This window comes from Nicotiana tabacum, chromosome 6, assembly GCF_000715075.1.
Source record: "Nicotiana tabacum cultivar K326 chromosome 6, ASM71507v2, whole genome shotgun sequence".
In the NCBI taxonomy this organism is placed as follows: Eukaryota; Viridiplantae; Streptophyta; class Magnoliopsida; order Solanales; family Solanaceae; genus Nicotiana; species Nicotiana tabacum.
The window spans coordinates 178,491,650-178,505,822 of record NC_134085.1 but is presented as its reverse complement, the minus strand read 5'-3'; the positions used below and the strand labels follow the sequence as shown (position 1 = coordinate 178,505,822).

General features: G+C 41.1%; 1 long non-coding RNA gene across 1 annotated transcript; it reads left to right on the top strand.

The window, feature by feature from the left end:
- The first annotated feature begins 1,979 nt into the window (after positions 1-1,979).
- LOC142181521 (uncharacterized) lies at positions 1,980-12,378 on the top strand. The gene is made up of 3 exons (XR_012710174.1): positions 1,980-2,536; positions 10,868-10,934; positions 12,044-12,378. It is a non-coding gene; the product is annotated as an uncharacterized LOC142181521 (long non-coding RNA).
- The last annotated feature ends 1,795 nt before the right edge of the window (positions 12,379-14,173 follow it).

Below are 14,173 nucleotides of genomic sequence, written 5' to 3'. Positions count from 1 at the left end.
TTCCCGGCCAGATAGTTTTTTGTGAATTTGTGCAATTAGCAAGTAAACAAATAAAGGCTCAAGTAATAGGGGGGTTTAAGTTTAAATACACAAATATTTGGAAAACAATAAAAAAAGGGTTTTTGAAAAGAGTTACAATCTAAACATGATTGTGAATATAAAGGGGGTCCTAGGTTTGTTTGTAATATGGATCACATAAATGCAATACCCGATATGACACTCCTCAGAAGAGGGGATACACGTGACATTAGCGCACCGGTCATCATATCCATATCTACCCTTCCCACCCCGTGAAGGTATTAAAGCGAGGATTGGTCTCGACCTCTATTGCGTGCTGTTACCCATCCCATTCCTATCAGTCCCGGAGGAATTTAAGACTACTATTCTATAAGAGGGAGGTTTTTAGGCTGACTCTTAGGTTTAAAGGTAAAAAGGCTAAGGCGACATACAAAAAAATGTAGGACTGCATTTAGAGGGGGAAACATGTAAGCAATTAGAAGGCTCATGTATACCTCCGCAGGTAATGCATATAAACAGCACGACTCATACACAGTTAAGGTCTGAATTTTAAAATCCTAAAGTAGAGTTTGATTCAGAACCAGATTCTTTATATAACTTAGACCCTGAATATGTAGAACAATCAAATCTCTTACCACCAAAATGAGGGGGCACGCTAGTTGAGGGCTTGAGTAGATACCTTGAGTACTGCTGCCTCTGACCACCTCGAAACTCACCAGAAGGACCCGAAGATCTCGCTCTCTTATTCTGGGCCCTATCATGCTCACGGTCGGCCCTCTGTTTTTGTTTACGCTCCTCTACACCCTGAGCGTATGCCTGAATACGAGAAATATCCATGTCTGGCTGAAGTGAGACTGACATACAATCGTTAAGAAAGTAAGTCTCTAATCCCATCACGAACTAGTGAACCCGATCCTCCATCTTAGATACAATAGTGGGAGCATACCTAGCCAACCAATCAAATTGAAGATTGTACTCCCGAACACTCATGTTACCCTGTCGAAGGGTCAAGAACCTATCAACTCTGGCTCGTCTAAGCTCTGGTGGCAGATAATGATGAAGAAAAGCTTCTGTAAACTCCTGTCATACTTCTGGAGGGGCATCCTCACCTCTAGACAATTCCCAAGACTCATACCAATTAACTGCAACATCTCGGAGTCTATAGGAAGCTAGCTCAACTGACTCAATCGTAGTGGCCTTTACTCGTAACGTCCTATGCACTCTATCAATAAATACCTGAGGGTCCTCATTTGGATATGATCCAGTGAATACCGGAGGGTCTAAATTAATAAAGTCACGAATCCTCGTACTCACCGACCTATCTGCATGACCAATACCTACTTCCTGACGCCGAGCTTGTGCGGTTACTAATTAGGTCAATAACTGAATAACATGTCTTATCTCTTGACCCGACACATCCGGCTGAGGTGCTGAATGTACAGGGGCGGGCGCTGGTGCCCCTCGGAGCTCTTCTGAAAAGGGCGGGGTAGAGTGAAGTCTGAGATGGAACCTCACTATGAGACTCTCCCCGAGCCCTGGTAACTCGTGGCGCTCGACTCGTAGTCTCACCAGCCACAGACTTTCTCTTCTGGGCGGTCGTACTCTTTGGAGGCATCGCTAAAAATAAACGTTGTAGACATGTGATTTTTGATCCTCCCCAAGATTTTTCATATTTTAGCATGTAAATATTTAATTTAGGCCCAATATAGCTATTTCAACTCATTTTTACTCTTTTACTTTATTTTATTACAAGAAAACGAAAATTACAAAAATAGTTTCATTAATGTTTTGTAGTCATTTTAATTTTGAAAAATACCAAAAATAGTTTTGTTTTAATGGTCAGTCTTATTCTAATAGTTATTTTGCTTACGTAGGATTAATTAATAAAGGATATCGTATTTTTAGTCTCGTTCGCGGGGGAAAGAATAAAACTTAGGCTCGAGCAGCCCATTTTAGGCCTAATTTTGGATCTAACCCATAATTCCCAAGTCCATAATTCTAGGCCCATACCCCTTAACCTAAAAAAACCTATAAAACAAACAAGACCCTAGCTAAAGGGAGACGCTAGACAACAAAAAGAAAGATCCGCCGTTTTGGCTTCATCCCTCGAATTCGCTCTATCATTTCCTTGGTTTCAACTCTTTAGATACTTCCTTTATTTATTCATTTTTATTGCTTCCATTTCGATTTCCTTTACTTAATTCATCTCCCATTCCAAGTTCTGAAAGGGATTCTGATTTATCCTTATTTGGAGCCGAAATGTTTGCTCCATTTTAGCTCAAATCGATGTCATGAAATTTCATATATTCTCCTTTCCATTTCGGCATCGACTAGATGAATCTAGACAAATTTTGAGCATACCGAATTCTTTTCCGGAAAACAATTGATCTTAATCAGTAAGAGTCGAGATGGGTGTTTGATTTTTTGGGCTTCCGTCGAGGTCGAGTTTGCCGACTCGCTGGTGTTTGGTCCAGTTGTTGAATTGTAAACCTTTAAAATTCAGATTTCGACAATAAAGGTCTGTTTCTTTTACATATATACTATGTCTTTCTAATTTGATTCCAGAATTTTGGTTAAACGAGTATTCCATTGAGTTTTTATATTTATGTGAATGTTCATTTCATGTCTCAAATGTGGGTTTACTTAAGAAGGTGATTTTGAGCTTGCTGGTATTAAAATACATTTAGCCATTTCTTAGCGTGTATGTTTGTTGATGTTCTTAAGGTGAAATTCATTTGTTATAAGGTTTTGTTAGTTTCGTGATTAATTTGAAATGTGACGCGAATTTGATCAAGTTTGGTTGTCTTGTTTTTTGGTTCTGAGTTGTTCTAATGGGCCGTTTGATAAGCGTTTAAGCCATGGGGCCATGTGATGTGATATTAATTGCTTTGTTCTTTAATTGATTTGGTTCGTTTTACTGTTATTGACGTCATGAAAATTTAGTACGTTTTCTTTCATTTTGTAATCAATAATCTCAAAGTTTGGGATGAACAATGAACCTTGTAATTTGTTTTAGACACGTAATTAAAACATCACAATTATGAGTACGGTTCCCGTGGCATAGTTGTGATACTTAAACAACAACAACAACAACAACGACCCAGTATAATCCCACAAGTGGGGTCTGGGGAGGGTAATATGTACGCAGACCTTACCCCTACCCCGAAGGGTAGAGAGACTGTTTCCAGGAGACCCTCGGCTCAAAAAAGCAATAGGAGATGATATATTAGTACCATAAAAATGCGTAATAAAAATAACAACAATAACAACAACAATATATAAGAGATATGAAATATGAAATACATGATACAAAATACGAAATACGAAAAAGATGGCTGGTATAGTACAACTAGAAGGGAAAGCCCTGCATCAATAAACGACCAATGACATTCCTAGTCTAACTCCTAACTGGATAGTCTCCCTCTATTGTGCTGTAGAAATATTCACACTCTCCCCTAACCTACAACCTTAATGCTTGACCTCCATAATTCCCTATCAAGGGCCATGTCCTCAGTAATCCCAAGTCGCGCCATGTCCTGTCTGATCACCTCTCCCCAATACTTCTTAGGTCTTCCTCTACCTCTCCGCGTGCCCACTACAGCTAGTCGCTCACACCTCCTCACCGGTGCATCAGTGCTCCTCCTCTGAATGTGCCCGAACCATATGAGTCTTACTTCCCGCATATTGTCCTCCATGGGGGCCACACCCACCTTCTCTCGAATATCTTCATTCCTAATCTTATCCATCCTTGTATGCCCGCACATCCACCTCAACATCCTCATCTCTGCTACTTTCATCTTCTGGATGTGTGAGTTCTTTACCGGCCAACATTCAGTTCCATACAACATGGCATGCCTAACCACTGCTCTATAAAACTTACCTTTTAGTAACGGTGGCACTTTCTTGTCACACAAGACTCCCGACGCTAACCTCCACTTCATCCACCCCACCCCTATACGGTGTGTGACATCCTCGTCAATCTCCCCGATCCCCTGCATAACCGATCCAAGGTACTTGAAACTACCTCTCTTGGGAATGACTTGAGAGTCAAGCCTCACTTCAACTCCCGCTTCCGTCGGCTCAACTCCAAATTTGCACTCGAGGTACTCCGTCTTCGTCCTACTCAACTTGAAACCTTTAGACTCAAGAGCATGTCTCCAAATCTCTAGCCTCTCGTTGACGCCGCCTCTTGTCTCATCAATTAGAATAATGTCATCAGCAAATAGCATGCACCATGGAACCTCCCTTGAATATGATGAGTCAGTGCATCCATCACCAGGGCAAATAGGAATGGGCTGAGCGCAGACCCTTGGTGCAACCCCGTAATAACTGGAAAGTGTTCAGAGTCGCCTCCTACTGTCCTAACCCGAGTCTTAGCTCCCTCATACATGTCTTTAATCACCCTAATAAGTAGTTGTGATACTTAATTAGTTTTAAATATAAACATTCGTAGTTGAATGCTTTTTCCTTTAATAATTTGAGGCATGCCATGCCAAATAAAATCCCGAAATCCATGGCCCTCATTCAATTAATTTTTATCCTTAGAATTCGAGGCGTGCCATTTAATTGAATCTCCATGTCCCTCGCAGATTTAAAATGCATAGCTGCTTTAGGCGTGCTATTTAATAGTTTACCTTCTTAAACTCGGGTGCGCATTTATGTGACCCAAATCAAAATTTCAATAACTTCAGACAAAATGTGTTGCGGACTGCGGGTGCATTTATGTGACGTGGTGCAAGTCGTATTTTAAATGACGTTGCAATCTTCCTTAAAAATGAATAAAAGCGGTTATAAAGTTAAAATTGAACCATAGGCTAAAACATGTATTAAAATCAGATAATAGGCCAATTGTAACAGTTGAGCGACCGTGCTAGAACACAGAAATGTCTAACACCTTCTCCCGGGTTAACATAATTCCTTACCCGAATTTCTGTGTTCGCGGATTGTAAAACAGAGTCAATCTTTCCTCGATTCAGGATTTGAACCGGTGACCTGAGACACCATAAATTATCCTAAGTGGCGACTCTGAATTTTAAATAAAATAGTCCCGTTTTGATTGTCAGTTAATTTGGAAAAACTCCCTTATATACTCCCTTACGGGGGTGTAGGTAAAAAAGAAGGTGTAACAAACGTATCGTTAGGAACATGAATTCTTGTATCACACGATCTGAGATAAAAAGAGAGGATAACATCCTATATGTCTTGTAGCCTTCTGTTTATAAGTGTAGTGCACGACACCCATAAACAAGACTCTACTAGACACGGTCTGTGGACAACCCTAAGATAGAAATGCTCTGATAACACTTTTGTTACGACCCAAACCGATGAGCCACGACGGGTGCCTGAGTCCTACCTGTCAAACACCCCTAAGCATGCGTCTAAGATATGAACCTGAATAACATCTGTTACATTATGAAAATAACATACGTAAAGGAAACCTGACATCAAGACATATGTACGTATACATGCAGAATATAGTGGGCGAGCCGGCAAGGCTGCTATAGACAACTATACATCCAAACCTGAAAGCCGACAAAGCCACATACAACCTAACTAGATATACTGTACATAGACCTCTAACAGAAACATAACTGTACAAAGACAGGATTGAGCCACGTCATACCCATATACATACATATATACAAACATATCGTACCAAAACAAAAATAGCTCCGGATCAAGTGGAGCACGCTAACTCTCGCTGATCAAGAATCCTAAGAAGGGGGATCGTCAGCTTGCCTACCTGCACCTGCGGGCATGAAATGCAGGCCCCGTGAAATAGGGCGTCAGTACGAAAAATGTACTGAGTATGTAAGTCATAAAAATTAGTACGTAAAAGACATAGATGAAACATGGAATAAGGAAACACATCTTTAAATCTAAATAACTTTATAAATTCTAAAACGTTTATAATGTCATGCACGTGCGTATAAATGTCGTTCCATGCATAAGTATGGGTGTACATAATATCATCAAGCCACTGAGGGCATCCCATCATATCATCTCGGCCACTGTGGGCAACATCATCAACATATACCAGCTGATTAGGTGGTGATGCGTATATAACGACGTAACCTTTTCCCATATCCCATATACATATATTTACATATATACACGTATATAGCACCATCTGGTCATGGGTCAATGCACATGTATAAATGAGTGAAATGCATGAAAAATACGTAAAACAATCTCAATATTCCTTCTGGATAAACTTTTCCAACTGTGTATTATTCTGAGACCCATAAACAAAAGATAATAATACGTGGGGAATCAAGAATATAGACACCCCTACTATTTCTATAAATAGAGTAATTTATAGAAACTGCGTATTTGCTCGTTTCTTCAGTATAGCTTGGACCATGCCAAAAGAAAGAAGGGAGACCTTAACATACCTATTCCTTGAATTATTTGCACGAAACGAAGCTTCTGCTTCTTTGAATTTGAACGAAATTGTTGCTTGGAATCTATAAAACTGAAACAAAATTGTTTCTGCTTGGCTAAATTTTTGGGACGTTAGTCCCTTTTGTCCAAATCAAGAAAATCAATCTTCTAACCTTTCATGTTGTCTTGGAATGGATTGAACAAAATCTCCTACTAACCCATCTACTGTTTGTACTTGTAATGGAAGGGAGAATGGGATTTTGTTGTTTTGGCAGAAAGCAACATTTTGCTAAGTCTTTAAAATGCCAAGTCTTTCCAAGTTTTTGATTTCAAGCAATGAAATGAATTGAAGCTTAAAATTGGATCAGATTATTCAAGTCTCACCCAGACTTTAATGTTAAGTCATGACTTGGTCATATTAGGTAGACACCTATACCCATGTCAATATGACTCACCTTTCTTGAATAGTGACCTTGTGCCACGTTCCTTTGGGTATAATTGATTAAATTTTGTCTGCTTATTAGTTAACTAGGTAATGTTCTATTACCCGGTATTTAATCAATTATCCGCATAATTTAAAAATTATCACAAATTACTTAAAATTTTATTTATTTTTAAAATACTTCATATATATTTTATATATTATACTACCGTTGTCATATGGTACCTTGCATGGTACTAGTTTATAATTATCGGGTATTATCGCGCGACCCATATTTTACTCCAAATTGGCCACTTTCAACGAAACTCATTTTCTTTAATCCGTGTACCCCTTTATAACACTTATTTATCGCTTGTTATAAATAGTGCAAGTACGTTAACGTCAAGATGATCTCATCCACGAGTCTACGTCAATTAACCGAAAACGAAACTTTTAAAGTACGAAAATGCGAGATCAATAATGGATCTGACGGGGTTACCTACGATGTTGCTGGAGAGAACGCCAGCTGAAGGCTGTATGACGACATGCTGCTGTGATGCTCGTCTGGCTGATGGAGGTCACTCGGAAGATCAGCTCTCTAGCATCCTCAACAGGTGCCGGAACATATGCCTCAACACCCCCTTGCTGGGGACCACCTCATTGCCGGCCCCCACGACCCCGTGGGACAACCCTACCTTGTGGGGGCATCCCTGCCTCGTGGGACAGCCCTGCCTCATCGTCCCCTCATACGTGGGACATGCATACCTCGATGGTAGTGTTCTAATGCCACATAAGTAGGGATGCGCTCTAAGCGCTCGTCCTCTCTGGCTCGATGCAGTGTCCAGGCAGCCAATTCTATAACCTGCCGGCCATACTCCTACAAAGCGATCGTAGGATCGCCGGCATACTGCTGCATCTATAGTCCCAACTAGTGGACTAAATGTATATCAATTGCATGCACAATATGTAAAATATAAATTATAGAATGCTATATCACAGTTATAAGTAAGAATACCAAAAAACATACCAGTGCCTCGTGCCTCCCGACGTATGGAACATACCGATCGCCAGCTCAATGAATGGGGTTCCCGATGAAAAGTCGGGTAACACCATGGTACCAGGGCATATAATCATGCTCAGTATTCTGTCGACTCTGTGAGGGGGAGGGGGGGAAGGGGCAAATCCATTGAAATCGCTGGTCCCAATTAAATATCTGATCTTGTAGCCATGCCAAATATGCATCGTCCACCCTGGTACGATCATCCCTCTAGTAATGTGTGGTCTCCCAGGTGGGCGGTGTCGGTACGATCTGCAGCCTACCAAAGTGGCGAAGTACCCGCTCGGTGGCATGATGCTCCACAATATCAAGGCAGAACAACGGGATGGAAAAGCCCCATATCTCATGGCCGGCCGAGCAATAACAGGGCAAGCCAGTTAACACCGCGTCGCTATATGGAGTCCATATGAACTATTAAGGAAGAACAGAAAACGTTAGTATACACAACTTGTGTTTGAAGCAATGACAAGTAAACTTAGACATACATTTACCTGTGCGCCATCCAACAAATCCAATATATCCATTCACAAGGAGAGATTATGTCGAGCCTCGTCCTTGCACATATGTCCTCGCCATAGAACCCACCTTCTAGCTAGAGGGAAGAACTCCAGTGGTACATTCGGATCTAATGGTGGTAGAGGTGGCTGCAACTGCAGGAACCGCTCTTAGGCCCAAACCTAACATACAAAGTTGACGTAAAATTTAAGATATATATTTACTAGGTATGCTAAAATGAATAGAGTATTCGAATATATTGTCACCTATAGTAGCAGCAAAAATCCAGCAACCTCACGCTGGGTGCCCATGCTCGCCCTGCACATATGCCTGTACAAGTAGGCGAGAACAACAGAGCCCCAACTGTATTGGGGTAAATCATCTAGCCACTCAAGATGATGAAGAAATCTCAAGCTGACTAGGTTCCCTGAAGTGTTCGGGAACAAGACCCCTCCAAACAACAGGAGTAGCAGCAACCTCGTATACCGGTCAACATGATAATCCGGTGTATCGCCATCGATCTGAGGATGCAATACCTCCAACCACAGTCGAATAGTCGTCAACAAAAAATGACTGGTCCTATGCAGTACATTCTCATCCTCTGGCCAGAAAGCAGTGAGCCATTGCAGCATGTCCAGGTACTGCACACGTGTCATCTTTCTCATGCCAGGCGGTAGAGCAACGGACAGTCCATCAACATGCAACCCATATAAAACCTCCACGTCCTGTAGTGTAATGGTGGCCTCGCCAATGGGCAGGTGGAATGTGTGCGTCTCCGGCCTCCACCGCTCTATCAGGGCCGTGACCAAACACCAATCGAGCTGCAGCCGCCCAATCTCCTAAATCCTGTAGAAACCCGTCTCCATGTTAGTTTGTAAATTAAATAATTATTTTTTATAAATAAATATTCACATATGGGTTCCAGGCTCTATATTTGGAGCCCAGTTGTAATGACCTGACCGTTCGTTTTGAGCTTTTGCATTTTGCTCGCCAATTCTCGGGCATGACTAGCCCCGTGTGCTGTTTTATGACTTATGTAAATCGTCGGTTTTGGTTTTCAGGATAATCAGAATAGATTTGGAAGAACAATTCTCAGTCTGAAGCTTTAAATTTGAAAGGTTTGACCAAGTTTTGAATTTTTAGTATTCGATCTTGGATTTGGAGTTTTATGATTTGGTTAGCTCCGTTAGGTGATTTTGGATTTGGGAGCACATCCAGAATGTATTTGGAGGTCCGTGGTAGATTTAGGCTTCAATTGGCGAAATTGAAAATTTGGCATTTTTCGATCAGCAGTGGAAATTTTGATATCGGGGTCGGAATGAAATTTCGGAAATTGGAGTAGGTCCGTTGTGTCATTTGTGATGTGTGTGAAAAATTTTAGGTCACTCGAACGAGGTTTGATAAACTTTTTGATCGAATTAGGAATTCGGAAGTTTTGGAATTCTTATGCTTGAATCCGAGGGTGATTCGATGTTTTGATGTTGTTTTGATTCCGAAGGTTGGAACAAGTTTTAATGATGTTATGGGATGTGTTGGCATGTTTGGTTGAGCTCCCAAGGATCTCGGGTGAGTTTTGGGGTGGTTTCGGACCATTTCTAGGCCATTTCTAGTTGCTGGTGTTTGGCTTTAGGGGTGTACAGAGCGTTAGCATATATCTGACCGCGTTAGCATCGAGAAAATTTGGAAAAATGGAGTTGTGCTATGCAATCGCGTAAGTCTTCCCTCGATCGCATAGAGTAAAATCTCTACTGCACTCAGCTGACTTTGGAAGCTTATATCTCACAATCTATAAGGGATTTGAAGATCTAAAAATAAAAGTTGTAGTCCTTGATGTATAGTTTTCAGAAAGTTAAACCAATTATAATTTAGAGATTTGAACAAAAAGTTATGACCATTATACTAGAGGATATCTGGAAGAGTTGGAGAAGGCTGTTGGAAAAATTTGTTCTAAGAGATCGCGGGGGAATGGCCGCGATCGCATAAGGTAAAAGAAGGGTTGGAAAATTTGTGCTTTGCTATCACATTAGTTTGTTCGCGATAGCATAGGATAAATGCCTGGGCAGATTATAAAGTACTTTATTTCGAGGATTTCGGCCATTTTTGCATTTTTGGAGCTATAGAGCTCGGATTGAGGCGATTTTTGAAAGGATTTTCAGAGGATTGATTGGGATAACTGTTCTTCACTAAAATTTGGTTAAATCTCATGATTATGTCTTGATTCTTATCATTTAATTTGGGAATTTAGGGTGAAAATTGGAAAAAATCAAAAAAGGTTTGGAGAGTTGATTTTAGGGATTTGAATCACCATTTGATGTCAGATTTTGGTGAATTTGATATGGGTTTTCTAGTTTTGTGATTTATATCGGATTTTGAGACGTGGGCCCGGGGGCCGGGTTTGAACCAATTTCGGGATTTTTGAGTTAATTTGATTATTTTCACTTGGGCTTTGTTCCTTTAGCTTATACTGATGATAATATACTGATTTTGGTTAGATTTGGAGCATTTGGAGGCCGATTCGAGAGGCAAGGCATCGCGGGCTAGAGTTTGGACCGGATAGAGGTAAGTAATGCTTGTAAATATTTGTCATGAGGGTATGAAACCCCAAATTTCACATCGTTGTGCTACTTTGAGGTGACGCACACGCTAGATGACGAGCGTGGGGTCGTGCACCGTTGGGGGTTGTGACTTAGTCCGTTCCGTAGGACTGTTAAGTCGCGTATTTGATTGCAAACTGTTTGATATCATTGTATTTTGGAAATTATTACCATGTTTTGGGCTGAATGCCATGTTTGGGCTTCGTACCAACTGTTTTGGACCCTTAGGAGATTTTTACTACTATTCCTTACTATTTTGACTTCATATTTGTACTCAGTCATGCTGTACTCTACTGTTTTCATAACTCAGCCATATTTACTCCGTTTTGACATTTTAAATAATATTTTGGGCTGAGCATCATGTTTTATTATGCCCGAGTGGCTTTGAGAGAATTCTGACTGAGTGAGGCCAAGGGCCTATTTTGTGAGGATATTATGGGATCGGGCTACGCGCCGTAGCAGTGTTGTACTGATTCATGATTGTGAGGCCGATGGCTTGATTTGTTATGCCACAAGGTGGCTTGATATGTGGTCGAGAGCCTATTTGATTATGCCACGAGATGGCTTGTTCTTGCGCTTGGGCTGTAAAGGGCCCCTCCCGGAGTCTGTACACCCCTAGTGAGTGCAGGTACCTAGTGTGAGTGATATGATGTAGCCCGAGGGGCTGTTGTTGTTTCATATTGTTGCCAGGGGGGCAGTTCTTGATTCATGTTATGCCCGGGGGGCTGATTACGAGTGATTGTGAGGTAGCCCGAGGGGCTGGTTCTGTTGATATTATGCCCGAGGGACGATTTATGGTACATGTTTTCGCCCGAGGGGCTGTTTACATTTCTATCATGTTTACTCACTATTTTATCACTCGTTCGAAACTATTGAAAAATTATTTTAAAAGGTTTTTACCGAAACTGAGCATGATTTTACAAAGTAAATGATTTCTGTACTGTGCTGGAAATGTCCTGCATTTGTTGTAGCATTTTGACGTGGTTTATGTGTTTTCTTACTGCTCAGCTTTCATTTACTTTTATTACTTACTGAGTTAGCATACTCACATTACTTCCTGTACTGTGTGTGCAGATTCAGGTAATTCTGAACCCGGTAGCGGGTGTTGGTTGCTTAGTGGCAGCGTCATCGGAGTTAGCAAGGTAGCTGCCCGACGTTCGCACCTCTGCTCTTCTCCCTCTTATCTTTCTTAGATTGTTTTTAGTATATTTTCAGACTCTTCATTGTATTCAGACCTTAGTAGATGCTCATGACTTGTGATACCCCGATGTTGGGCTTGTGTATTTATTCCGCACTGTTCATTTAGACTTTCATTATGGAATATTTGATTAATTAAAGACTTAAAAATGACTTTTATTGATTAATGGTTAATTCAGGAGTTGTGTCGGCTGGCCTAGTTTCACGATAGGTGCCATCATGACCAGGTTGGTTTTAGGGTCGTGACAAGTTGGTATCAGAGCCTAGGTTACATAAGTCTCGTGAGTCATGAGCAGGTTTAGTAGTCTCCGGATCGGTACAGAGATGTCTATACTTATCCTCAGGAGGCTGCAAAACCTTTAGGAAAAACTTCACATTTTTGAATTCTTATCGTGCGTCCTTGATTCAGCTTGAAATGTAACTCTTTGAATTCCTTCCACGCGTTCGTATGCGCGTATGAGCGCTCGATATCAGCTGTGTATTGACGTCTTGTGATTCCCTGATCGAGGGGGGAGATGTGACCTCAGTGTGTTGATGTTGGGCCAGTCTGGAGGACTTGAGGCCGGATTTTGCCTATAGCTTGAGCTTTGAGGCGTTGATCGTGTAGGCATGTGCTTTTGGATCTATATGTCCGATAATATCCCTATTAGTGGGAGTGATGGCTGGATGACTATTTGATGAGTATGATGTGACTGCGAGATGTGTTCACATGATTTGAATGAGACGAGAAGGGTCTGCTTGGGGGTAGTAAGAACTATTCGCTGCTTGATTTCCATCGTGATTTGATGTATGGCTCGAGTTGTGGGTGTGTTGAAAGATCTTTTCATGTTGTCTAGTTATGAAGTGAAGTAGATTTCACGTTGTGATATGAGTTCAGATAAAGAGATGTTAGATTTAGGCGAAGCAGGTGGGTTATCTCCTGCAAGTGTTTTGAAGTTTGTGCGATCCTTATGTTGTCTGTTGGAAGATCTCTTTTACAAGTGAAATATATATGTTGCAATTTACATTTGGGTCACTTAAGAGAGTGGGCTTGACTGTTACAAGGGTGAACGCGAGATTTGCAGAAGATTTTAAGTACTAAATGGTCTGTGTTGCACGAGCTTATGAAAGATTGAGTTTAATCTCACTATGGTACTATGGCAGTAATAAAGTATATGCATTATGAGTTATTGTGTGTTTTGATCTATGGCTTTGAGCCAAGTGGGGGGGGGGGGGGAGTCTACTATTGATTAGTTGATTGCACGGTTATGTGCTATGTTGTTTCCAGCTTGAGGCGTACAGGTGAATCAGTTATGGCTTATGGAGGTTGAGACCGAGGATGGCTCGAGTAAAGGAAATTTCAATAAAGGTTATGTTATGCTTTATGGGTGTATGAGAATCATGGAATGACTTGAGTTGTTATTGGTAAAGGATATACGGTGCATAGAGCAGGAATTTGTTTGGTTGCATTAAAGCGGGGTTACTTATTTAGGTGTTGCTGCACTAATGAGGAACATGTTGACCGGTTCATTTGGTCAGTCTAATTGAGGTTTGACCAGGGTAGATGACTCCCGAGAATGGTTTTGAAGGATTCAAGATCTACATGTAGTAATTGGGAATCTTCAGGATGCATATTTGGCTAGGAACGGAGGGTTTACATTGGAGGGTGACAAGGCTTGTGGTATTTTTATATCATCATAGATTTTACACATCGGTATCAAGAAGGTGAATGCAATGGCTTTAGATTCGTAGGAAGTCTCTTCAAGGTAAACATTTCGAATGTGGTATTTTTGGGGATATTTGAGAGAGTATTTAGCGGCTTGTGAGTCTTAGACGGTGTGGTTTTATGCTTGGGTCTCGTGTGATGAGTCTGGGTTGAGGAATTGCGGTATTATGACAAGGAGAAGTATCAATTTGAAGGTAGTTTAGAAGCAACTAGGATCAATAGGATAGCATGATAGTAGGCCAGATCGGCATGGTAAGGATATGATTAGTTCTTTGGATGATTACGAGGTAATGAGTTTCTAC